Genomic DNA, 27,467 nt, shown 5'->3' with positions numbered 1-27,467 from the left:
AAAAAAAATTAGCCGGGCGTGGTGGCGGGTACCTGTGGTCCCAGCTACTCCAGAGGCTGAGGCAGGAGACTGGCCTGAACTCTGGAGGCAGAGCTTGCAGTGAGCCAAGATCGCATCACTGCACTCCAGCCTGGGCAACAGAGCAAGACTCCATCTCAAAAACAACAACAACAACAACAAAAAAAAGAAATATAGAAAAACTAGGAGAGGAAATGATTGGTGGAGTATGTCTGGACAGTATTGAGTTGTAAGGTAATTTAGAACCTGAAAGAGATAAAATGAAATGGAAGAGGAGTGAGACTAATGAGATATTGCCATAGAACTATAACACTAACCACCTAGTTGAAGGAGGAAGTGATGATGCTCTCCTGCAATGGGTACAAAGCTGGCCCAACACTTGGGATTGTAGGAAATGTCAACATTTCTCATGTTTTCTGAGAATCTCCAGTTTTAAAAAACAGAGCGGCTGAGGTGGGTGGATCATGAGGTCAGGAGATCGAGACCATCCTGGCTAACACCGTGAAAACCTGTCTCTACTAAAAATACAAAAAATTAGCCGGGTGTGGTGGCGGGCGCCTGTAGTCCCAGCTACTCAGGAGGCTGAGGCAGGAGAATCACTCGAGCCCGGGAGGCGGAGCTTGCAGCAAGCTGAGATCGTGCCACTGCACTCCAGCCTGGACGACAGAGCAAGACTCCATCTTCAAAAAAAAAAATCCCAGAGCATTATACTTTGTAATTCTTTTTGACACCATCATCTCCCAAAAGGTAAAGGGAGTTGACAAAGAAAAGAGCAACCTCAGACTTAACTGGGAGCAGGAATGAAAACATTGATGTCAAGGTGGATTTGATAAAGAATTGGGAAAACTGTGTAGGGACACTGGATCTATTTATAATGCCTCAGCTTAAAAATGGCTTTTTGAAAAAGTTCAGAAAGCAGAATTTGCCATCTGAGAAATGGGATAATCAAAACATGGAATTCTGTCTTCAAGATTAAAATGGAAACTGGCTGAGTGTTGATCCAGCCTGTCCCAAATTTTTACTAAAATCCCCTTGAGGATACAGCAGATGAAAACTCACAACAAACAAAAATAAAATTGCAGGAAGTATACTTTTAGAATCTGGTTGAAATTTCACTCATACAGCAACTTTTGGATTTGGATTAGGAGAGGGAATATGATAGACAAGAAGATCACGCAGAAGTGAAAATGTTGTACTCTGGGACAAATAGAACTCCGTGTTACCGTCTTATCATTTGTTCAAGTAATTAACTTTACTAAGCCTTGTTGTTTGTTTGTTTCTTTTTTAGACATGATTTCACTCTTGTTGCCTAGGCTGAAGTGCAGTGGTGCGAGCTGGGCCCACTGCAGCCTCCCCCTCCTAGGCTCAAGGGATTCTCCTGCCACAGGCTCCTGAGTAGCTGGGATTACGCGCACTCACGACCACACGCAGATAATTTTTGTATTTTTAGTAGAGACAGGGTTTCACCATGCTGGCCAGGCTGGTCTCAAACTCCTGACCTCTGGTGAACCACCCGTCCTGGCCTACTAAAGTGCTGGGATTACAGGTGTGAGCCACCTCACCCAGGCCTAAGCCTAAGATGTTTTTAATCATCTGCAAAACGGGAGTCATAGAGTACGTTCCACGGAGTAGTCAGGAAGATTAAATTAGAAGAGCTAATTCATGAACAGCACCAAGCACAGTGCCCGACACATAATAAACATTAAATAAATATTTATGACTTTTTCTCTATTCTTTTGGAAACATGATCTTCAGAGAACAGGAAGTTTCTCAAGGTGGTGGAGAGGAAGTAGGAGGAGGAAGGGCAGCAGCACATAATATCCTAGGAAACGGTGTCTGTTTCAACATTGTAGATGGGGGAGGAAAAAGGAAAAGCAGGGCATCCGGCGCACTGCAGCATTTGCAGAGAACCAGTGGGCAGAGTAGGAAAAGAGCTCCTCTCCAAAGATTTGTACCAGATAGAAACCTGCTGCACAAAAGGAAAAGGGCTGAGTTTGATGCTTGTCAACCTGATCAAAGGTTGTCAGATAAAATACAGGCAGCTGAATTAAATCTAAATATTAGATTATTATAAATTATTTTAGCATAAATGCAGCTCATACAATACCCAGGACATACTGATACTTAAAAATTATTAATTATATGAAATTCAAATTTAGCTGGGCATCCTATATTTTTATTTGCTAAATCTGGCAACCCTAATTTAACCTCTGGCTGCAGTTGTTAGGAGGAAGTTTGACTTGCAAAGAAATGGAGAGTGAATGAAGCCACAGGAAATGCACACACCCTGACACTTGTAAATACCGACTGAGTTTGGATCTTTCCTTCTCTTGAAATAAATAGAAAATATACCACCAACAATAGAGGACCTATCAAAAGTTTAGCAGGAGAAGGGGAAAAAGCAATTCTGAAGATTCGTGCAATAGGAATTTGAAAATATTAAGTACAGAAAGCAGGAGAAAAATGTAGAAACATTTTCATATCCCCAAGAAGTCTTGTGTTCCGGGTGATAAACAAAAAATTTTAAAGGACAAAATTTACAAATCAAGTTAACAAAGTGAGAAGAAAAGGTAGTCGAGGTGACATTCAACAAAAAGCAAAATGTGAATAGCAAAACTGTAAGAATGTGTTTTGGAGGCAACAAGAGCAGAAATGATACTGCACTAAAGCAAATCATGAAATGGAGTTGAGAATGGAGAAGCATTTCTATTCTCAGAGGAAAGGAGCAAGGAGGTGAAACTGGGAAGAGAAAAGCAGAAATCTGAACACAAATCTTTGGTGATTTGTGGACTGGAGATACACAGATCTCAAATGACATGAAATCAGAACAATTACAGTATAAGCAAAAGCAAATAAAGAAAATCAGAATGGGAAGAGAGAGAGGAGATCAAATCTCGAGTGACATGAAATCAGAACAAGTACAGTATAAGCAAAAGCGAATACTCAAGGAAAACCAGAAAGGGAAAAGAGAGAGAAGAAAAAAAATAAGAGAAGGCCTAGAAAACACTTGCAGGGCACTCAACCTGGGCTAAGTTTCCTTCCAGACACTTTGCCTGTGTTAACTTTGTTAACCTTCACAACTTCCCTATAAGGTAGATACTATGTTAACCCCATTTTACAAATGAGAAAATTGAAAGGAAGGAATGGTTTTAACTTTGGCTTTCTTTTAAAAATTCTGTCCAAGGTTACAGGCCTAGTAAGAACAAAGCTGGGATTGAACCCAGACAGCCTGGCTCTAGAGCACATGGTCTTAATTCCAAAGCTACTTGATATCTAGTGAAAGCACTCCATTAAAATTTGCATATGTAAATTTTTAGCCTTCTCTTTATTATATCAAGGCAACATCAATAAACAGATGGCCACACCCCAAAAGTTTCATGGAAATACTTGACTAGACAAAAAACAAATTTGCAAGCATCAAGTCTGCGAACAAAGCAGAACAAAATAAGTTACTTACAGACGAACAAAAATCAGGTTAACCTGAGATTCTTTGTAATGCGAAACGCTAAAAGACAATGAAAACATCTTCCAGCATTCCGAGGAATGCTGGTTATGGACCAAGTTGTATAACTAGCCATGTTGTTGCTCATATGTGAAGTCAACAGCCCTAAGACATTCCATAACATGAGCAGGTTCAGAAACTAGGCCATCATACACCCTTCTTGAAGGGCTTAGTTGAAGACACATATGTATTCTAGCTGATCAGCAGATTAATCAAAGTTAAAAGCTCAAGCTTGGGGAATTTGTGGAAAAGGGGGCTAATGGTGAGGAGAAAAGTGGGTAAACACAGAATCGTGGAGTCTAACTTAAAAGGATTATTGAAAATATTGTTTCAAAACTGAACACAAATGTCAGTCAAAATTCTTGACATGGAAGATACGTGATAAACAAAAAATAATTTAATAAATACAGTCTATATGTGCCAACTCCAAAATTATATTTTAAACTGAAAGGTAGAAAGAAAATTGACTTGATTCTTCAACTAAACTGCTTGGGTGCAGAGGAAGTATTTAGTGTCATTTCTAACTTTGATATTTAAAGAGATGGGAGTCAATGCATGCTTTCAGCCTCTCTAAACCTTATCTCACACCAAGATCTTGCTAGCTCTCTAGGCTCTGGCTACAGTGTATTTTTTTTTTTTTTAATGTTGCTGTTGGTTTATGTTTAGAATTCTCAAAGTCTCCCTTCTACTGCAGGTCTTTTTCATCTATTATTCCCTCTGGATGGAATACTTCCACCTTGATCATCACCCTCAAGTTAATGAGCTAACACCTATTTATTCTTCATATATCCGGATATATGTAATTTCTCAGGGAATTTTCCAACATTTTTCATGACAAAGTCAACTCTCTGTGTCATGTGGTGTCATAAAACACATTTCTTTCTTGTGGAGCATCTATGAGTGAATAAACATGGTTTAATTAATGCAATTATTTGATTAATACCTATTTTCCCCAGTAATCTACTGTCTCACCACAAGAGGAACTGGAGCTGTTTTTTCTTTCTTATTTTTGTGTCAGAAGCCTAGCATAGTACCTGCCACATTGGAGGCAATTAGTGTTTGTCGAGTAAATTATAGAAAATATAAAACAAAACATAATCCAAACTATAGAAGACATATAATACATCTCAAAGAAGCATTAAAAAACAGAAGGCACAAATTCAGATGATTAAAGAAAGAGTAACTATTTCAGTTATGACATAACACATATACAGGCTAAGCTGCCTCATAGTCAAACAGTCCCGAGACATGGCAAAAATGAACCTACAGTACTGAGTAAGATATTGCAGCATTCGAGGGACAACTTCAAGTATATCAAAATAAGGCCGGGCATGGTGGCTATTGCCTATAATTCCAGCACTTTGGAAGGCTGAGGCAGGTGGATCATTTGAGGTCAGGAGCTCGAGACCAGCCTGGCCAACATGGTGAAACCATGTCTCTACTAAAACACGAAAATTAGCTGGGTGTGGTGGTGCATGCCTGTAATCCCAGCTATTTGGGAGGCTGAGGCAGGAGAATCAGTTGAACCAGAAGGTGGAGGTTGCAGTGAGCCAAGATCACGCCACTGCACTCCAGCCTGGGCGACAGAGGAAGACTCTGTTTAAAAAAATAAAAATGAAATAAAAAATAAATTAAATGTATCAAAATAAGATTAACATAATTGAGAGTTGAAGATACAGCAGGAAAATGTAAAAAAGGGAAAAGTAGAGCTAGCAGTAATAATTTCAGACAATACAGAAATCAAGCTTTTATAAAAAGATGTATGTAAAAAGGAAAAATTGAATAATTTGATTTTTTTAGAATACTTTAATTCATATTTCTCAGTCACCACTATGTCACGGAAGAAAAGTGATAGTGATAACTTAAATAATATAAGTATTAAGATGAATTATATACAGTTGACCTTCGAATAACACAGGTTTGAACTTCATGGATCCACTTATACATGAATTTTTTTCAATAAATATATGGAAAAAGTTTTTGGAGATTTGCAACAATTTGAAAAACTCTCAGATGAACCACATAGCTTAGAAATATTTTTAAAATTAAGAAAAAATTAGATACGAATGCTTAAAATATATGTAGATACTAGTCTATTTTATCATTTGTTAAGACAAAGTTGTTACTACTATAATAATTTCATAGCCACCTCCTGTTGCTATTGCAGTAGTCTCTAGTGTTGTGAGTATCCACTTAAAATACCTTGTAACTGAAATCATCTCCGTGTGAACAGTTTGTCTCTCTAGTAAATTGCATATCATAGTAAAAAGTGATCCCTCTCAGTTTTCATATATTTTTTACTATGTTTAGTGCAATACTGTCAACCATGAATAAAATCACGGGACTCATATGAAGTGCCACCAGTGATGCTGGAAATGCTCCCAAGAAGCAGAGAAAAATCATGACATTACAAGAAAAAGTTGAATTGCTTAATATGTACCATAGATTGAAGTCTGCAGCTATGGTTGCCCACCATTTCAACATAAATAAGGACCACTGTTTAAAAAGAAGGAAGGAAAAGGAAATTCATGAAGTTGTCACTGCAGTCACACCAGAAGGAGTGAAAAACATGCACCTTTTGTGAAATATCTTTTTATTTTGTATTGAAAATGTGACTTTTATGTGGGTCCAGAATTTCTATAAGAAAGGCATACTATAAACTCTAACACAATTTAAGAAAAAGTGAAGTCATTACATGACAATTGAAAGCAAAAGGAAGGTGAAAGATCTAAAGCTGGAGAATTTAATGCCTGCAAAGGATGATTTGATAAGTTTTGGCTTTTCAAATATTTGTTTGTTTATTTTTTTTGAAACAGAGTCTCACTCTGTCGCCCAGGCTGGAATGCAGTGGCATGATCTCAGCTCACTGCAACCTCCGCCACCCAGGTTCAAGGAATTCTTCTGCCTCAGTCTCCTGAGTAGCTGGGATTACAGGCGTGTGCCACCACACCTGGCCCTTTTTTTTTTTTTTTTTTTTTTTTTTTTTTTGTATTTTTAGATGAGACGGGGTTTCACCACGTTGGCCAGGCTGGTCTTGAACTCCTCACCTTGTGATCCACCCACCTCGGCCTCCCAAAGTGCTGGGATTACAGGCATGAGCCACTGTGTCTGGCAGAGTGTTGGCTTTAAAAATATCAAGATAGGCTAGGCACGGTGGCTCACATCTGTAATCCCAGTACTTTGGGAGGCCAAGGTTCATGGATCACAAGGTCAAGAGATTGAGATCATCCTGGCCAACATGGTGAAACCCCGTCTCTACTAAAAATACAAATATATATATATATGACTGTTAAAGTTCTTTTGATACTGGACTGTTCCCCTGGCCACCCAGCATCCCATGAGTTCAACGCTGAAGATGTCCAAGTGGTCTACTTGCCTCCTAACACAGCATCTCTAATTCAGCCTTTAGATCAGGGGGTCATATTTAAGGCACATATACATAACATTATATAGAAAGGATTGTCAATGCTATAGAAGAGAACCCCAATAAAAATAACATCATGAAGGTCTGGAAGAACCACACCACTGAAGGTGCCATTGTTATAGAAAAAGCCATGATGACTTGATGGAGATTTGGAGGAAATTCCAAAACTGGTCAAAGCACGTTTGAACCAGTGCCAGATAATGAGGAAAAGACGTAGAAGAAGCTGTGCAAGGAAACAAATTGACATTAGACAATCTGAGAGAAAGGCTGAGATTATTCAAGACTGCTTTCGACTTATTTTATAGCATGGACCCTTCTATGATGCAGGCACTTAAACTAAAGAAAACAGTGGAAGAAGGACTAGTACCATATAGAAACATATTTAGAGAAATGAAAAAGCAAAAAAAAAAAAATGGAAGAAATTATGACGTATTTCCATAAAGTTACACCAAGTATGCCTACCTCTTCTCCCTCTCCTTCTACCTTCTCCACCTCTTTCACCTCTGCTACCCCCGAGATAGCAATACCAACACTTCCTCTTCCTCCTCCTCCTCAGACTGCACAACATGAAGACAATGAGGATGAAAACCTTTATGATGATCCACTTCCTAATGAATGTTAAATATATTTTCTCTTTCTTATGATTTTCTTAATAACTTTTTTTGCTTACTTTATTGCAAGAGTACAGTATGTAATACATATAACATACAAAATAAGTGTTAATAGACTGTTTATGTTATTAGTAAGACTTCCATTCAACAGTTGCCCATTTATAAAGTTTTTGTGGAGTGGAAAGTTATATGCAGACTTTTGACTATGTAGGGGGTTGGTACCCCACCAACTTTCATGTTTTTCCAGAGCCACTGTATATGTGCATATATAGTTAGTTATATACTGCATTAATACATGAAGGTTTTGCTTAACAACAGAAAATATAATTGCTTTGAATGTTTAATGAAACAATTTTAAAACTATAATTATTAACTAGGTGGCAAGCACACATATAAAAATGAATAAATGAATATTCCAATAGCCAGATATTGCAGATACCACATTTTCAGTCTATAATGCCAGATAACTAAAAATACTTTTTACAAGTATGAGTTTTAAATATTTCTCAAATTGAAATTTTAAATATAATTGATCCAAATTACTACTAGGACAAAGATACATTTGACAAACTGTAAATATAAGCTATTTTAAGTGTTTAAAATTATAACACCCAAACAAACAACTTAGGAAGTATAGCCAATGCTGTTTTCAAAAGGAAATGTTAAGTACTAAATGCTTTATTTCCTAAATATGAAAGAATTAAAGCATCAAACTATACTAAGAAGAACTAAAGGATAATAACAATAAAAGCAGAAACCTCTGACTTTGGCAACTATTTAAAAGGATATATAAATCAAAGTCCTATTTTTTGCAAAAACAAATAAATGGAGACATGTTTGAAAAAATCTAGTCAATAGATAAAAACTAAATTAATCTTAGAAATTAGAAAAGTACTATAAAACTCACTGTGGTATATAGAGTTTTGTTTAAAAAAAGAGAATGCTGTGAATAAATTATACTTTAATAAAAATCGAGAATATCAGTGAAATTGAAAAATTTGGAGGAAATTCCAAAACTGGTCAAAGAAGAAAAAGGGTGAATTAAGCAATAACTACAGCAAAGACTAAAAATCTTACTGAAGATCAAAATTGTCTCCACAACTAAGCTTATATGATTCATTCTCTTGAGTCTTTCAAAGAATAATTCTCATTCGATCTAAGTTTCCCCCCAAAAATAATAGCCTGGGCAACACGGTGAAACCCCGTCTCTACTAAAATACAAAAAATTAGCTGGGCATGGCAGCATGTGCCTGTAGTCACAGCTACTCGGGAGGCTGAGGCAGGAGAATCACTTGCACCCAGGAGGTGGAGGTTGCAGTGAGCTGAGATCACACCACTGCACTTCAGCCTGGGCAACACAGCAAGACTCTGTCTCCAAAAAAAAAAAAAGAAAGAAAGAAAAAATAATAAATATAAGAATAAAAAAGAATAATTTGCCTCTCAAGGAGAGCTGGTTTAAAATTTGGAATAATTATCAATTACAATAGCTACTCTGAGAGTTGACTCTTTTATGCAAAAAAGTGAAAACAAAACCTGGATCCCAGTCTATCCTCTCCTGAGGAATCACAAACTGAGTGGACATTAGCAATGAATGTAATGAGGAAAAAGAGAGCCGAGAAGAGTAAAAAGTGGAGGTAGTGTCATTAAATTCTCCTGGGGAAATCTGAGAACTTGGACACAGAAAGGAGGAGGTAACATTTCAGTGTCTACTCTGTGACACGATTCAAACTACAAGATTTATATGAGTAGTCTGTAAATTGTGGTAGATGCTTTCATCTCTATCTGCAGAGGAGACTCAGAGACTTTAGGTGATTTGCTCGAGGATCAAAAAGGTAGTAAATAGTGAAGCTGAGATTTAAAAACAAGCTTGCCTACTCCAAAGCTTTTCAGGAGGTCAACGCAACATCAAAGTTGGGCAAAGGACAGATTGAGAAGAGAGGTCATTAGTGCAGAAACACTATTTTGTGAGGGGAAAGACAAAATGACATTTCTGGAGAGGCATATTCATGGGCACATCATTCTTTGCATGTGGGGATCTTTTGAAGTTTCATGCTCTCTCTTCCAAGGCTAAGTCTGCTTCCTGTTACGGCTGTCAAGTTGTTTTGTTTAGATAGCTAATGCCTGGAACCCAACCGTCTTCCTGTGAGAGGACTATGTTAGTGACAGTAATGGAAGAAAAAAGGTTTGAATTCTGGGTCCTTATAAAGGCTGTGCAAGTCCTATTTTCTCCAGGTCCCCATACCAAGAATCATTCTCCACACTGCAGTCATTTTCTGAGTCTCAGTGTTGGATAGTATGGCTAGAAAAATGCCAGGCCATTTTACAAACAACGTAGTTGTAAGTATAACAGCTGAGATTTAGAGAACATGTTCAGTCATTTAGGATTGTCCTATACTATACTCCTTGTGTTCTTTTTTTTTTTTTTTTTTTTTTTTTTGAGGCGGAGTCTCGCTCTGTCGCCCAGGCTGGAGTGCAGTGGCGCGATCTCGGCTCACTGCAAGCTCCGCCTCCCGGGTTCCCGCCATTCTCCTGCCTCAGCCTCCCGAGTAGCTGGGACTACAGGCGCCGCCAAGAACTGGATTATTTATGAACAGCCCTAATGACTAGCATACACATCACCTAGGGCTGTTAGGAGGATTCAGTAGGATAAAGAAAACTGAATCCTCCTAACAGCCCTAGGTGATGTGTATGCTAGTCATTAGGGCTGTTCATAAATAATCCAGTTCTTTTCTTCCAGCCATATGGTAGGTTTGCCCTTCTTTATCCTCTTTGAAGTTTAGCATTAGCCTTGTGAAATGTTTTCGAATGTAATGTAAGACGAAGTGACAAGTATCACTCTTGGGTAGAAGCTTTATGAGGTATGCTACATTCATTCTTCTTGCCTCACCAATTATGGGACTATATGTCAAGATGAAACGTCCATCAGCCTGGATCCCCAAGTGACTATGATGATTAGGGCTCCTCATGCTGACTTCCAGTGGCTATAAAGTATGGGCAAAAATTAAAGTTTTGTTCTTTCAAACATATGTCACATTGTTCTAAAGAGGGCAATATCAATATTTCCCATCTTCATGTTCTTCTTACATTATGACATTGGCACTCTCCCACTGAAAGGTGGGATCTATGTTCCCTCCCCTTGAATCTGGGACAGCCTGTGACCATGGCAGAATTAGCACTATATAACTTCTGTGTCTAAGTCATTAAATACAGTACAGCTTTCATCTGTTCCTCTTGAGATACTAGTCCGGGAAATCTAGGCTCCATGCTTGTGAGAAAGCCAATGGAAAGGTCATGTGTAACTATTCCAGGCACATTCCTAGCTGAGGTCCCAACCAACAGCCAGCATGACCCACTAGACACTTGCACATGTGAGCCTTCATATGATGCAGTCCTCAGGCTTGGAGCCAGTCCAGGTAATGGAGCAGAGACTGGAGCAGAGACAAGTTGTTCCCACTAAGCTCTCCTCAGGTTACAGATTGGTGAGCAAAATAAATATAGTTGTTTCAAGTCATTAATTTTGGGGGATGATTCTTTACAAAGCCATAGATAACTAGAATAAATGTATTAAAACTTTGGAGTTGTTCGTTATTGCAGGAGGGGTGTAGTAAAAATCTGTTTTCCCCATTTTGCAAGTAGGGTAATAGAAGTGCATTGAGGTAAAGTAACTGGCCGAAATCACAAGCTTAGGACAGATTGGCAATACAGAAAAGATAAAATGGAACTAACACTGAACACCTACGCTATGGACAAATTGTACTCTACTCTTTTAAATAGTACTGCGTTAGTTCTCAAAACAAAACTATGAAGAGGATGTGGTGTTCCTCCCTGTTTTTTCAGATTATTAGCTCCTTGAAGAGAGAGACTATAAACTTTGCACACTTCCCTTTGTAGTTCCAGTATTGAGCACAATTTCTAATATACTCAAGATCTTCAATTAATGTTTGACAGATTAAATTTAGTAGAACTGAACAGGTTAAACATAAAGAAGGTCTTGGAGGGAGCCCAGTGTTGTACTGATGCTGAATGGTTGACCTCATAGTTAAACTCAGATCTGATTCACTGCAAAACCTGTGCTTTTTCTTTGTTCTTTTCATTTTTTGTTTTTTGTTTTTTAAGACTGAGTCTCGCACTGTCACCAGGGCTGGAGAGCAATGGCCTGATCTCGGCTCACTGCAACCTCCACCTCCCAGGTTCAAGTGATTCTCCTGCCGCAGCCTCCCAAACAGCTGGGATTACAGGTGCCTGCCACCAAGTCCGGCTAATTTTTTGTATTTTTAGTAGAGACAGTATTTCACTATGTTGACCAGGCTGATCTCAAACTCCTGACCTCGTGATCCCTCCACCTTGGCCTCCCAAAGTGCTGGGATTACAGGTGTGGGCTACCGCGCCCAGTCGTGCTTTTTCTTTATATCACTTTAGGATAGTGAGATGACAGGCATCTTCTCACATGGGTGTTGATAAAGTCCTAGAAGTGTGCTCTGTGGGTCAGACAGACCCCTTTCAAAGTCAGGGCAGAATGGACAATTACCCTTACGCAGAAGAAACAGAGATTTGGATACTTCTGAGTGGCTACAGGTTCTCTACAGAGCATTTGTTCAACATTCAGCCCATCTCAACAGAGTAGATTTTGAGGAATAAAAGTTACACTTCACTAAGCGTTTCTGAGGCTACTGGCAATATAGGAAGCTAACAAAATGTTAATAATAATGTCTGATCTCCAGTGTAGTTAGGAAAATGGACTTTGATTTCTGAATGAATGGCCTCCTTTTTCTGATTTGTCCTCATATACAAAGATAGTGGAACTAGAGCAGTCATTGGACTGTGTCTGTATTTTGTTTCGCTTCCATTCAACAATGTAATTCTTATTCATATGATTTGATAACACATTTGAACACAAACCTTTTGAGATGAAAACCTAAGAGTTGACACAAACATGGTGAGGAATGAAATATATTCATCTACTGTATAAACATATCTACCCATTGCCCTTCTACCGGGTCGATTGTATGATCAAACAGATGACCATATGATCCCAAAATAAAACAACTATAGGGTATTTTTTCTTCATCTAGAACTAAATCATTGCAAAAAATTTGAAAAATTAACAATAATCTGAGCAAGAAAATAATCACATGTAATCTCACCATCCAGATATGGTCACTATGAAGCCTTTTTTCTAGGTGTATTTCTTGTATATGGTATAAATCATAATGTGCATGCAATTTTTAAAAGGTTTTCTGATGAAGGTATATAGAAGTGTACACACACACACACACACTCGAATACAAGTCGTATGTGTACAGTTCTAGGTATTTTTTCAAAGTCAATGTACCCATGTAACCACTTTCCAGATAAAGATATAAAATATTACCAGCGCCTTAGAAATTTTGCTCCTACTCCCTTCTGAGTTCACCCCCTCCTCTCCCAAAGCAACCAGTACTCTGACTTCTATCATTAGAGTTTCCTGCTTTGAAATTTATGTAGATGGAATCAAATAAGTTTTACTCTTTGGGATCTAACCTCTTTCTCTAGCATAATGTTTGTGAGAGTCTTCCATACTACTAGAAGTACTTGTAGATTATCCATTCTCATTGTTGTATACTTATCCATTGTATGAATACACCAAAAATTAATGATCCATTTAGCTGTTGATGAACATCTGCCTACTTTCCATTTGGGGGTCATTAAAAATAATTTTTGGTTACATGTCTTTTGATGAATATGTACGCACACATCTGTGGGTATATACCTGGGAGTAGAATTGTGGTTTATTTTTGTTGTTGTTGTTTGAGACGGAGTCTCTCTCTGCCGCCGGGCTGGAGTGCAGTGGCACAATCTCGGCTCACTGCAACCTCCGCCTCCTGGGTTCAGGCGATTCTCCTGCCTCAGCCTCCTGAGTAGCTGGGACTGTAGGTGTGCGCCACCACGTCTACCTAATTTTTTGTATTTTTTTTTTTTATAGAGACGGGGTTTCACCATGTTGGCCAGGGTGGTCTTGATTTCTTGACCTCATGATCTGCCCGCCTTGGACTCCCAAAGTGGTGGGATTACAGGCATGAGCCACCATGCCCAGCTGAGAATTGTTAACTCACAGGGCAAAATATGTTCAGTTTTTGCAGATACTGTCAAACATTTTTACAAATAATCATATTGATTTATACTCTACCCCACAGCTTCATTCCCTGGCAGCATATGAGAGTCCTTATCACTCTACCCCCTTGCCTAAACCAAGTATTTTAGTCTTTTTCATTTTAGCTGTTATGACGAGTATGTACTGGTTTTCAATTAAGAGTTTTAATGTTTCACTTATAGCTAATTGTATTAGCTTCCTAGGGCTGCTATGACACATTACCACAAACCAGGTATCTTATAACGACAGCAATCTATTCTCTCACAGCGCTGGAGACTAGAGGTCTGAAATCAAGGAACGTGGTAGAGTCATGCTCTCTCTGAAGATTCTGGGGGAGAATCCTTTCTTGGCTCTTCCTGGCTTCTGGTGGTTGCCAGCTATCCTTGAGAATCCTTAGCTTGTAATCACTCCAATCTTAGCCTTCCGTGTCATCTTGGCCTTCTCCCTGTGTGTTCTGTGTGTCCAATTTTCCCTTTTCTCATAAGAATACAAATAACTGGTGTAGGGCCCACCTTAATCCTATATTACCTCATTTTAACTGATAACATCTGCAAAGACTCTGTTTCCAAACACAATCCCATTCATGGGTTTAGGACTTCCATATATCTTTTTGAGGGACAAAATTCAATGCATCACATTAATTTCTGGGGTAATTTTCTATTATTTTGCGCCATTTGGAGATACTCATTCTAAACACTGGGTCATTTTAAAAATTGGATTGTCTCATTTGCTTATTGATTCATGTGATTTATTTATATTTTCTGAATACAATGTATTGCTTCTGAAATTGTATTGACTTTTATCAAATGGTTTTTTGAATTATTTTCCTATTTATGCAACTAATGTAGTAAATTAGTCTGATGTTTGAATGCTAAACCAATCTCAAATTTCTGAAACAAACACAGTTGGGTTGTAATGCATTACCATTTTTATATATAACTGGGTTTGCTTTTCAAATATTTTGGTTAAGATTTTTTCAGCCAGGCATGGTGGCTCTCACCTGTAATCCCAGCACTTTGGGAGGTCAAGGTAGGTGGATCACCTGAGGTCAGGAGTTCAAGACAAGCCTGGTCAACATGGCAAAACCCCGTCTCTACTAAAAATACAAAAAATCAGCCGGGTGTGGTGTCAGGCACCTGTAATCCCAGCTACTCGGGAGGCTGAGGCAGGAGAATCGCTTGAACCTGGGAGGCGGAGGTTGTAGTGAGCCAAAATTGTACCACTGTACTCCAGCCTGGGTGACAGAGTGAGACTCTGCCTTAAAAAAAAAAAAAAAAAAATTGCAATTATGCTCATGAGACAAATTTGCCTATAATTTTATTTTATTGTAATGTTCTTGCCAGGTTTTCATATTAATAATATACTGAATTTCTATTTTCTGGAATAAAGAATACACTGACTCTCTATTCTTTGGAAGATTTTAAAATTTGGATTATTTTTCTTCCTTTATTGATTATAGGAATTCATGTGTAAAGTCATTTTCACTGAGTTTTTTTTTCTTCTCCATTTTTTTTGTTTATTTTCTTTTTTCTTTCTTTCCTTTTTTTTTTTTTTTTTTCTTTTTGAGACAGAGTTTCGCTCTTATTGCCCAGGCTGGAGTGCAATGGCATGATCTTGACCCACTGCAACCTTGGCCTCCTGGGTTCAAGCGATTCTTCTGCCTCAGCCTCCCGAGTAGCTAGGATTACAGGCATGCACCACCACTTGAGGATAATTTTGTATCTTTAGTAGAGACAGGGTTTCTCCTTCTTGGTCAGGCTGGTCTTGAGCTCCCAACCTCAGGTGATCTGATCTGCCTATCTGTAATCCCAAAGTGCTGGGATTACAAGCATGAGCCACTGTGCCAGTCTTTTCTATTTTCTATCAGTTACTAAGATATATGTGTTAAAAACTACACAATTGGGAATTTTTGTTTATTTTACTTATGTTTATTTTACTTAGTTATTACTTTGTATCTTTTGATCTTGTTATTAGATGCGTATAAATTTAGAACTATTATATCTTCCTTTTAAATCAATCTTCTTTAGTGAAATATTCCACTTTATCTCTACTAATACTTCTTGCTTTCAAAATGACCTTATTTGATTTTATATAGGTGTATCAGCCTTCTGTGTCTTTACGCTTAAGGCTTGTCTCTTATAATCAACATATAGTTTATTTTATTTTCTCCATTCAGTCTGAGAAACATAGGTTTTTAATTATAATGTTTAGTTCATTTGTGCTTAATACATCACTGATATATTTGGGTTTAAATATATTATTTTTATTTGTTTTCTACTTGTCCTTTTTAGTTTTTGTCTCATTATTTTTTATTGTACTAATTTTTTTTGATTATTGTATATTCCCTTCTTTTTGCATATATACTTATTTTATTATTTTTTAGTGGTCATCTTACAGATTTCAGTATGCATCATTGGCTTATTAATGTCTCTCTTAACTTATTTCCTGAACAATGCAAAAATTGAACAAAAACTTTAGTTCTATTCACTCTCTTTCAATCCCTTTCCTATTGAAATATACTTTACTCATGCTTGTTTTCATTTTTCCTGAATTATCTGCTTCCATCTGGAATGACATTTCTTCTGTCTGAGGAACTTTCTGTAGTTTTCTGTAGTATTTCTTTCAGTACAATTTGGTCAGTGATGAATACTGCCAATACTTTTTGGTGTGTGAAAATGTCTTTAGTTCACCCCGATTTTTGAGGGATATTTTTACTGGGCATAGAATTTTAGATTGGCAGTTATCTTTCAGCCAATTAAACATTTTATTTCAGTGTTCAATACCTTCCATCATTTATAGTGAAAAGTCTGCTGTAGCTCTTATTATTGCTACTTTAAAAGTAGTATTTCTTTTTCCCCTCTGGTTGCTTTTCATTTTCTGTTTGTCTTTTATTTGATGCTGTTTTTCTATGGTATACCTACATTTTTTTTTTTTTTAATTTAGAGAGTATATTTTGCCAAGGGTAAGGGCTCATGCCTGGGAGGTAGGTCTGTTCTTCCTCCAAAGATGATTTTGAGGGTTTCAATATTTAAAGGGGAAAGGGTGGACATTGGGGAAAGAGGAAGCAAGTTTTTGATGGTGTGGGTAGAGAAGAGACATACAGTTGCATTCTTTTGAGTCTTTGATCAGCCTTTCACTAAATACACAATTTACATGTGAGAGTGAGTAGAGGAATAGTAACTTCTGGTTTTTGTCTACCTCAATGAATCTGCATTTTTAAATCAGAGGAAGTGATCGGATATGCATTTCTCTTAGGTAAGCAGAGGGATGACTTAGAGTTTTGTCCTTTGTCCCATACCTATGAAGGTAAGCTAACAATTTACATCGTCAGGGTAAAATTCAACAGTACCTTTTAGGGTAAAGATCTTGAAGTACACAAGGAATTTCCTAGTGAGAAAATTGTGAGGGAGGTATATAGCTTTTTTTTTTTTTTTTTTGTAGCTATCTTACTTAGGAATAAAATAGGAGGCAGGTTTGCCTGACACAGTTCCCAGCTTGACATTTCTCTTTGGCTTAGTGATTTTGAGGTCCCAAGGTTTACTTTCCTTTCCCATTTCCTCCCTTTTCTTTTTAAAATAGGTCATATGTTTTCTTTGTGTTTGTCCTACTTCAGGTTTATAGGGTTCTTCAAATCTATGACTTGTCATTCCTTAACAGTTCTGGAAAATTCTCAGCTAGTATCTTTTCAAATAGTGTTTCTGCTAATTTTCTCTTTTCTCTCCTCTGAGACTTCATTTGTGTGTATATTAATCTTCTTCAGCATATCCCATATATTATGCTGTTTTATATATTTTTGTTTTATTTATCTGTGCTTCAATCTGTATATTTTGTATTGACCTATGAGCTGTTTATCAGTTTCCCATCTGCTTTCCCTTGTTATGTTAAAGCAGTCTTTTATGTTCAATCTTTGAATTTTTATTTGATTATCTTTATAAATTCCAGTTCTTTACTAGAATTCTCCACATATTTATCTATTTTTTAACCATCATAAACAGTTATTTACAGTTCATGTTAGATAAGTCTAATTGCTAGATTACCTTTAGATTAAGATTACCTTTAGGTTTTTAATGCAAATTATTGTCTTTTTGGGGAAGACAGGAAGTCATTTGGTCCAGTGTCCTGGCATACCTAGTAATTTTGGATTGTGTGTTGGACATTTTGTTTTAAAAATTCTGAAGGCATTGAATTATTTTCTCTTCCTTCAGAAATGACCTTTCTTCTTTTGTGCATGGATAGATTACCTCAGTCCAATCAGTGAGTAAGATAGTTTTAGGCTGTGAATGGTTTACCAGGACCCCTTCTCCTTGAAGTTTAATTATTATACCAGCATCAAGTCCAATGAAATCACTGTTTAGCTTTCTAACTCCTTAGAAGGTGTTTTTTAATGTCTACACACACTTTGACACTGGCAAATGCCTCTAGAGGAAATTGTGCTCAGAATGCTAGGTTCAGTTTTCTGTTTCTGTTTCCACCAGAATCTTGGTCCTTTAACTTCTGACTGCATTGGTAGGCCTAAACTTTGATTCTGTTTTCCTCACCAATTAATACTGCCACAATATTTACTCTTCCATTTTATTTGTTGATCCTATGTCCTCATAGCAAATTGGCAAATGGTCCAAAGACAGAAAGTGGCAAAATTGTACATAGTTTATCTCAGTTTCTTTCATTTCTCTCTGAGATCTTGGTTTGTCAAGTCTTGGATACCTTGGTTAATCTCCCTCAAATAGCTGTTTTTGTATCTGGCAACTATATATAGTTGTTCCTTGTGGCAAGGTTAGTCTGATACAAGCTACTCCTTCATGGCCAGAAGTTCACATCTTGCATTTAATTGTATAATATATGTTTTCCACCAAATGATAGATTAGGAGAATTTTCTGTGTTATTGAAAAAATTTTTAAATGTAACCTTTAGGGGTTATGTAACATGCTACTGTAATGAATAGTCACAATTGACAATACCAATTCTCTGATATTGACTCTTCAGGATACTTCCAATTTTTTTTTTTAATTATTTGTGATTATAAGAGGACTTTTTGATATGTGTCTCTAAATAAGTTTTTTGTTTTGTATGTAGAAGATTGCTTCTGATGTATGATATAAAATAGGTACATATGGGCAACTGCTAACATTTGTGTTCCAGTCAAACAAATGGAAAGTTTATATGCGATAAGCAAATTCTACATTAACTTGTTTGAAAGATTAATCTGTTATTCAGAAGAAATTGGATTCACTATGAGTGATATAGTTTCTGGTTTAAATCTAAATTTCATCACTTTCCTTCCTGATAGACACAGGGCAAATTACTTAGCCTCTCTGAGCCTATTTCCTCACTCTTGAAGACAAATAATAACATGTATCTGACAGAGTTGTTGTAATTTTTAAAAGAAATAATTACCTATTTACATGTCTATACACACTAGAAACTCCCCAAGGACAAGGCTCAGGCATTCATTCATTCCATTCAAAAATATTTATTGAGAAACTATGGCATGAGGCATTGTGGATATATAGGTATAGACAAGTCAAGTAAGTTTATGCTTCTATGAAGTTTATGTTATAGATATGTTGAAATGGACAATAAACAAATATGTGACATAATTTTAGGTTATTACTAGTATTTTGAAGAAAAGTAAAGCAGAATAGAGGCTAGAAAGTGATTGTGGTGATGCTGCTACTTTGAAATAATCATCAGGGAGTTTTCTCTGAGGAAAGAACTTTGAGTTGAGATATATGAAAGCCAACCACGTGGAAATGTGAGGAAGAGATTTACAAATAGAGGGTACAGTAAATGCAGATGTCTAGAATAGGGAAGCTTCATGGGTTCATGAAAAAGGTAGAAAGTCAGTGTAATGGGAAGGGAACGAATGAGGAGAGTACTACGAAGTGAGGTAGGCAGGGGCCAATTCAGGTAGGATTGTGTTGGCCATGATTGATATGAAATCATTGTGCAGTTTGATCAAGGGAGACATGTGGTTTTACTTTTTCACATTCAAACATGCACTTTTGCTGGTATGTGGAGAATAGTCCAGGAGAACCAACATAGAAACAGGGGCAACTGTAGTCTTCTTTATTTTAAATCACCAATATCCAATATAATGGCTGGTGCATACTTGTGAACAATTAATTGTGGGTTTTTTTTTTTTTTTGAAAGGGCATTTGGGTTAGGGAAGGTACAACAATCTCAAAACTTTTGACCTATGAGTTCACTGGAGGGTATAGCACAAAGTACGGACAACAAGACTACTTTTGCAGTTAAGTGAGGTTCATTCAACAGCATTTTGAATAACAAAGTTCACAGTCAGACAACGAACTGTCAGGATTTTCAAATAATTTTGAAAAAGAACATCAATCAATAACTATCCATTGTGGCCTTAAAATTGACTGTCTAATGAACCAGCAGTAATAAACAGCAAGAGCTTCCTATTCTTGCATCAAAGCAGGAAGAGGGAGGTTGGTAGTAAAAACCTGCTCCAGATTTCTAGCTATGAGGAAATATTCGAACATTTTTTATCATTTCAAACTTTCAAATTCTTGAGATCTCTTAAAAAATGCTTTTGTGAGTAAAACAAAGACACATTTCCTTATAAATCCAGAAAACACAGGAGCTACTAAACTTGAGAGCCCCTTTTAAGTCACACCATGGCCAGGACTCTAACTCAGGTTGGATACCATATGTGGCTGTTCTTAAGTCGTCTCTGTAAAATGTCAGAGGTTTGAGAAATAGGTATTCAGGTGTTTGGAGAAACAAATAATCTATACTCAGAGGTACCAGAAATAATTCCCTTAAGAAGCTTAATAATTCTCATCAATGGAATGGTTTTTGGCTTCTCTAGTAACTCTTGTAGCATTAGTCAGTGCTAATTTATTAGTAATAAATATTGGCTGAACAAAATTCTGATCCAAGAATACAGCAGTAAGGTACTAGGATCTCCAGATCATTTATTCATTTGTTCATGAGAAATATTGTGAAACAATTTCAATGTATGACATACTGTGTTAGACAGTAGAAATATAAATACGAAAAATTAGTCTAGTGAGAAATCAGCCATTTTAAAAAATTATGAAAACAATGGGTTAGATGCCAGAATGAAAGATTCCATTATAATGGATGGTACAGTTAAATGGAAGTTCTGAAATTGGCCTCGGGTGCTTACCAGATATATGGGTGGTATCAAGCACCTACAGAGAGAGTAGATACCGTTGTTATATAAAGAGGGCACCTATCTTGTCCTAATCCTTCTGATTTTACCATGGGCCACAGACTCTGCTCCTCCTTTCTTACTCTTCACCCACTGGCTATTGATTCTCACACGTGTATCCTTCAATATAAACTTTTGAGTGATTTCGCCAAGTTCCAAAAATAACTCCATTGTGATTTTGATTGTCATTTTCTTAGTCCTATGCCAAAATTTGGAAGAATTTATAGTCTTGAAATACTTAAGATAATGATAGTATAGGAAGACAATCTGCCTCCCTATTATTTAAATCTTAATTTATATTTCTAAGTGTAGTTTTATAGGTTTTGTTTACTTTATTCCTAAACATTTTTCATGAAGATTAGTCTTAGGATGTTTTATGGCAGGGGAGGCTCATGATGAATTGAATACCTTTTGTATTTATATTTCTAATTAATACTGTTTGTTATATAGGGAAATTATTGAATTTTCAAAATTTATCTTATATTCAATCACTTCCTTAAATTTTCTAATGAATCTTAATTTTTTTTCAGTTGATATTCAAACTGTAGCAAAAATAACAAATGGATTTACTCCTTCATTGTTCTGTCGAATGTTCTATTTTGGCAACCCCAATTTCCAGAACAAAGATAAAAGGCCAAGGGGCTGATCCAAGGAGCAAGTCTACTTTTGCCTCAGGATTTTTCAGAGCTGGTCCCAGCACTAATTGAGGCACTTTTCTTTTGTCATTGACTTTAACATACCTAATTGCTCCTTTTCAGTTGAGAATGACTGTACCATTAGCCACGGGAGGTCTATGTCTAGTATGTGCTGGGACAGTGGCTGCCACCTTAACCTACAAGTTCCAGTGGAGTGTTCTTCCCTTTACTCCCTTTCTCCCAAACTCCTGGATTCAACAGACATTTTCTCAGCACCTATCACTGTACTAAGTCCTAAGGCTTTATAGATGTTAGATCTTACCTTGAAGGTACTAACAGCTAAGGACAGCCAATGGTATTTCTCTTGTGAGTTCCACACATGTACAACCAACCACCTGATTACCATCATCTCTTAAATTTCTCACAGAAATCCCAAACTTAATATTCCTATAACAGAAATCTTGATTCTATCATCAAATCCACTCCCCTTCTTAATAAATAATACCAACTTACACTATGTTGTTCAAGCAAGAAACCTGGAAAATTTTCCTAATTTCTTCATTCTCTTCATCAACCTCCCACTCTCATTCCATCCATCTGCAAGTACTGTTGAGTGAGTACCCAACATGTTTTTAAAATCTATCTGCTTCTCTTTATCTATACTGTCACTACATTTGTTTATGACACAATAATCTCTTGCTTGAATTACTATACCAGCCTCCTAACTGGTTGCTTCTCTTCCATGTCTACCTAGCATGATTTCATCATCCAATAAGAGCCAAATACTTTTTTTTTTTTTTAACTTAGACTTAAATTTCATCATTCCATCACTGCTTTAAACACTTAAAGGTCTTGGTAATTTCACTAAAGTATAAATCTTTTACTGTACTCCAGGGTCCTCTGTGAACTTGCCCTTGCCTGTCACTCCATTGCATCTCACATTACTTTTCCTCTCCAGGGTACACACCCCAGCTATATTGGATTTTCCTCAGTTCTTCAAACAGGCCTTTGCAGATACTATTCCATCTGCCCAAATTGTCTATTTCTCTACTTGTCACATGGCTAATTGCTTCTCATCCCTTACATCGTCTTCAAATATTTTTGATTATCATGGGACAAAAACATTGAACCTGGCCAGGCGAAGTGGCTCATACCTGTAATCCCAGCACTTTGGGAGGCCAAGGTGGGTGGATCACTTGAGGTCAGGAGTTCGAGACCAGCCTAGCCAACATGGTGAAACCCTATATCTACTAAAAATACAACAAAATTAGCATGGTGGTGGGCACCTGTAATCCCAGCTTCTCGGGAGGCTGAGGCAGGAGAATCACTTGAACCTGGGAGGCAGAGTTGCAGTGAGCCGAGATTGTGCCATTGCACTCCAGGCTGGGAAACAGAGCAAGACTCCATCTGAAAAACAAAACAAAACAAACAAAAACATTGAACTTGTACTACTAAATCAACTATATTTATTTATTTATAAACTATATACGAGTACTCCTTTGCTAATGTATTATTTTCATTCTAAAATATACAGAAGTATAGATGCATAAGGTAAGTATTAAAGATAAAATACTATTTAAATAATTATTTTGCTTCATTAATAATACATTGTTAAGGATAGTTGGTACAATTTATGTTTTAAGTCATGTATATATGACTATCATTTAACTCCATAAAGAAGCATAAGAAGATCTTATACTCAAAATAGATGTCTCAGTTGCTGTTTTTTTATTGTTGCTTGGATTTGCCTTATGATGATTATTTTTTATCCATGGTTTCTTTGGAAGAAACTATTAAAGCTGTCTGTCAATTTTGACAGTCTTCATTTATTGAAAACTAGATAATACAATCTGAAAATTTGCTTAACCAGGCATTTACATATACTGTTATACATAGTGTTATGCATTACTATCGTGGGAAGAGAAGGAACAAGTGAGGTGCTGCTGTCTTTTTTCTCTATCAACATTGTGGAATTCCATTTTCTCTCTCCAGAGACTCAAACCGTGTGACATGTGGTCACATGAAAAATCCTGAGGCAAAAGTAGAGTTGCTCCTGGGATCAGCCCCTTGGCCTTTTATCTTTGTTCTGGAAACTGGGACTGCCAAAATAGAACATTCAACAGAACAATGAAGGAGTAAATCCATTTGTTATTTTTGCTACAATTTGAAACATGTGACATGTGGTCACACAGTTTGATCACACAGATGACACGTGACATCTGACAAATGCATAGGGAGGAAAAAAGAGAGATAGAGAGAGAACATCAGTAGATATTAGTAGAATTTAACTTACTTTTTGATTTTAAAAAGATCAATTGAAGTTAACATTTTTTCTACATCTTAGTAGGTCTTTGACAGTCTTTTGTCAGTGCGTCCTCTTTCTGGAGACCACTAATTAATTTATCAGCTTAAATGTTACCTCCTCGAGATGTCTTTGATGACCACCTACCTGAAGCAGGTCCTGTTATTCCTGCTGCATGTGCTTCTTTACAATTATGATACTTATGCATATATATTTTTGTCTATAATATGCAGTTGACCCTTGACCAACATGGGTTTTATCCACTGTAGGTCCACTTACACACAGATCTTCTTCCATCTCTCCCATCCCTGAGACAGCAAGGCCAACTCCTCTTCTTCCTCCTCCTTCTCAGCCTACTCAATGTGAAGACAATAAGGATGAAGATATCTTCATGATGATTCACTTCCACTTAGTGAATAGTAAATACATATCCTCTTCTCCGTGATTTTCTTAACATTTTTTCTCCAGCTTACTTTATTATAAGTACAGCATAGAATATATATTATATACAAAATATATATTAATTGACAGTTTTTGTTATTGGTAAGACTTCCAGTCAATAGTAGGCTATTAGTAGCTAAGTTTTTGGGAAGCCAATATTTATACATGGATTTTTCACTGTTCATAGGATCAGCACCCTTAATCTCATGTTGTGGAAGGGTTAACTGTGTATTTTTATATTTATAGTTATTTAAACATTTACAGTCATTTATTTGTCTGCTAGCTTATTTTTGTTTGTTTGTTTGCAGACTCCATTTTCTTTTAATATTTATCCCCAGCCATCAATACAGTTTGGGTCTCTGTAAATATGTATGAAAGTTCAACAATTCTCAATTGCTGTTTGACGATGCATTTATACGATGTGAATAATTGTAAGGTAAATGGCAAATCATTTGTTATTAATACAATGTAAAGAAATGTCACTTGTAAATGGTTTTTAATTTTAATTAGGAAGAACTTAAGGTATCTCTATAATAATATTTCCTTTGGTTGTATTCATATATCATTTCCAAAATGGAGGAAAATATGTGGAATTTCACCTGGTGCCAGAAGAACGCATCGTCTAGAGCTTATTTTGTGTGTGTGCCATCTCATTCTTTGTAGTCAAAGTAAACTTCATCTTTCCTGCACATCACGGGGCAGCGCAGGTTAAGAATTGGTGACCACGGGCGCCATGGCTCACTTCTGTAATCCCAACACTTTGGGAGGCTGAGGTGGGTGGATCACTTGAGGTCAGGAGTTTGAGACCAGCTTGGTTAACATGGTGAAACCCCATCTCTACTGAAAATACAAAAATTAGCCCGGTGTGGTGGCATATGCCTATAGTCTCACCTACTCAGGAGGCTGAGGCAGGAGAATCGCTTGAACCCAGGAGGTGGAGGTTGCAGTGAGCTGAGATGGTGCCATTGTGCTCCAGCCTGAGTGACAGTGGGACTCCATCTCAAATTAAATAAAAAAAGAAAGAAATTGGTGAGCAGTGAGCACTGTGGTGAGCACCTAGAATGCCAGCTACTCAGGAAGTTAAGGCACTAGAGTTGCTTGAGCCCAGAAGTTTGAGGCTGCAGTGAGCTATGACTGTGCCTATGAATAGCCACTGCACTCCAACCTGGGCTGCACAGTGAGACCCTGTCTCTAAAGGAAAAACAAAGAAAGCATGATTTACAGAGAGAGAGAGAGAGACATATGTACAATATGGTCACTGACAAATAGAAGTATGGATGAAGTGCTATGGAAAAAACAGAAGTATGCCCTAATTGCTTTTTGTATCAACAAATCTCAGTGGAGGAAAATGCCTTAGAAATAGACAGACCTTGGTTCTAGTCCTGTCTCTGTAATCTACTAGTGAGATGTCCATGCACACAGCTTTTACACTCTGACCCTCAGTTCCGACATAACCAAAAATGACAATAAAATTCCTGAAGCCCTCCTGGCCTCAGAGGATTGCTGTAAGAATTAAATGAGGCCGTCAGCAAAAAAAAAAAAAAAAAAAAATTTGGGTAACCTTAAAATAATACATAAATATTTGAATCAAAACCGTTCTCTTCTCAGTTGCCCCACTGAGCTAAATTCAGGTCAATTTAAGAAGTATTTTATGAGCATTTATTATGTTTCAGACATTATGCAAAGAACCTGGGACACAGAGTAGACATAGACCCTACCTTCAAGCTCTACCTACCGGTAGGAGCAAGAGACATATGCACAGATGAATATAACAGAATGTGATCCAAGCAATGAGAGGCATGTATTATTATAGTCCAGAACAAAGAGAAGGGAAACAAGACTGATGAACTCTGTTGTGTTGGAAGGACTTAAGCCTCAATGAAGGTTCATAAGGGAACAAAGCCTGAGCAGTGTTTCGAAGACATTTGGGAATAGTGGAAGGGTTTCCAGGCAGAGGAAATAGTAGGTGTCAAGGGATAGAGCCCTAGAAGCCTTGGACCAGAATTTTCTTTCTCCTTTTTGTGTGTGTATGCATGTGTGCATGTGTGTGTGTGTGTGTGTGTGTGTGTCCCTGAGAATGGTAGATAAGATGGCAAGTAATATAGTTTGGATATGTATCCCTGCCCAAATCTCATGCCAGCTGTAATCTCCAGTATTGGAGGTGGGGCCTGGTAGGAGGTGATTGGATCACAGTGGGATAGATTCCTTATGAATGGTTTAGCACCATCATCTTGGTGCTGTTCTCGCAATAGTGACTTCTCACGAAATGTGGCTGTTTAAAAGTGTGGAACCTCATGCTCTCTCTCTTGCTCCTGCTCTGCCCTGTGAGATGTCAGCTTCCCCTTCACCTTCTGCCATCATTGTAAGCTTCCTGAGACTTCTCCAGAAGCAGATGCCAGCACCATGCTTCCTATACAGCCTGCAGAACCATGAGCCAATTAAACCTCCTTTCTTCAAATTACCCAGTCTCAAGCATTTCTTTATAGCAATGCAATAAACATTAGACTGGCCTAACAAGAGAACCTCAGAAGCTGTCTGTGGTTCCAGAATAAAGTAAGTGCAAGAGAGGTCACAGATGAGACAGGAGCAGTAGAGGGAGTTTGAGAGGTTGGGAAAAATATTACTAACTTATACATAATAAGTATTTAGGCCTATTGGTGCGTTTGCTTACAAAATATGGTTCCTTTTATTATTAATTCCATTTTCCAGATGAAGAAACAGATTAAGTAAGGGTAAATGGCTAGCCCAAGATCACGTCACTAGTAAACTGAGGAGCCTGGATTCACACCTGGCTCTAGGATTCGAACCCACGTGCTTATTCTCTACCAAGAGGTCTGAGTTAAACTACAGCCAGCATTTAAGACCTGCTTTAGTATGTGGGGAAAGTCATATGACCCCTGATCATTGTAAACAAAGTAACAGAGTCCATTTTCATCCCTACCATGCCAATTTCCGGAAATATTTTTCTTCCTTGATCCCTGACCAGGTCCTCTTAACCTTGCATTACAAAGTCGTGTTTCTTTGTGCCCTTCCAAATGGAGCTGAGCCTTTCAGCCCAAGAGGAGACACGGGTTTTTTTCCTTCAATAAGCCCATGAGCCAGCTTGCTAAGAGCTTCTTTCTCCTTCCCATTACTAAATGCAGCATCACTAATTGACTGACCAGGGGAAGTTCTATGAAGACCAAGTTTACAAGCTCACTTCCTGT

The sequence above is a fragment of the Macaca mulatta genome, chromosome 15 (genome assembly GCF_049350105.2).
Source record: "Macaca mulatta isolate MMU2019108-1 chromosome 15, T2T-MMU8v2.0, whole genome shotgun sequence".
Lineage (NCBI taxonomy): Eukaryota > Metazoa > Chordata > Mammalia > Primates > Cercopithecidae > Macaca > Macaca mulatta.
Note: the sequence above shows the minus strand (reverse complement) of the source record.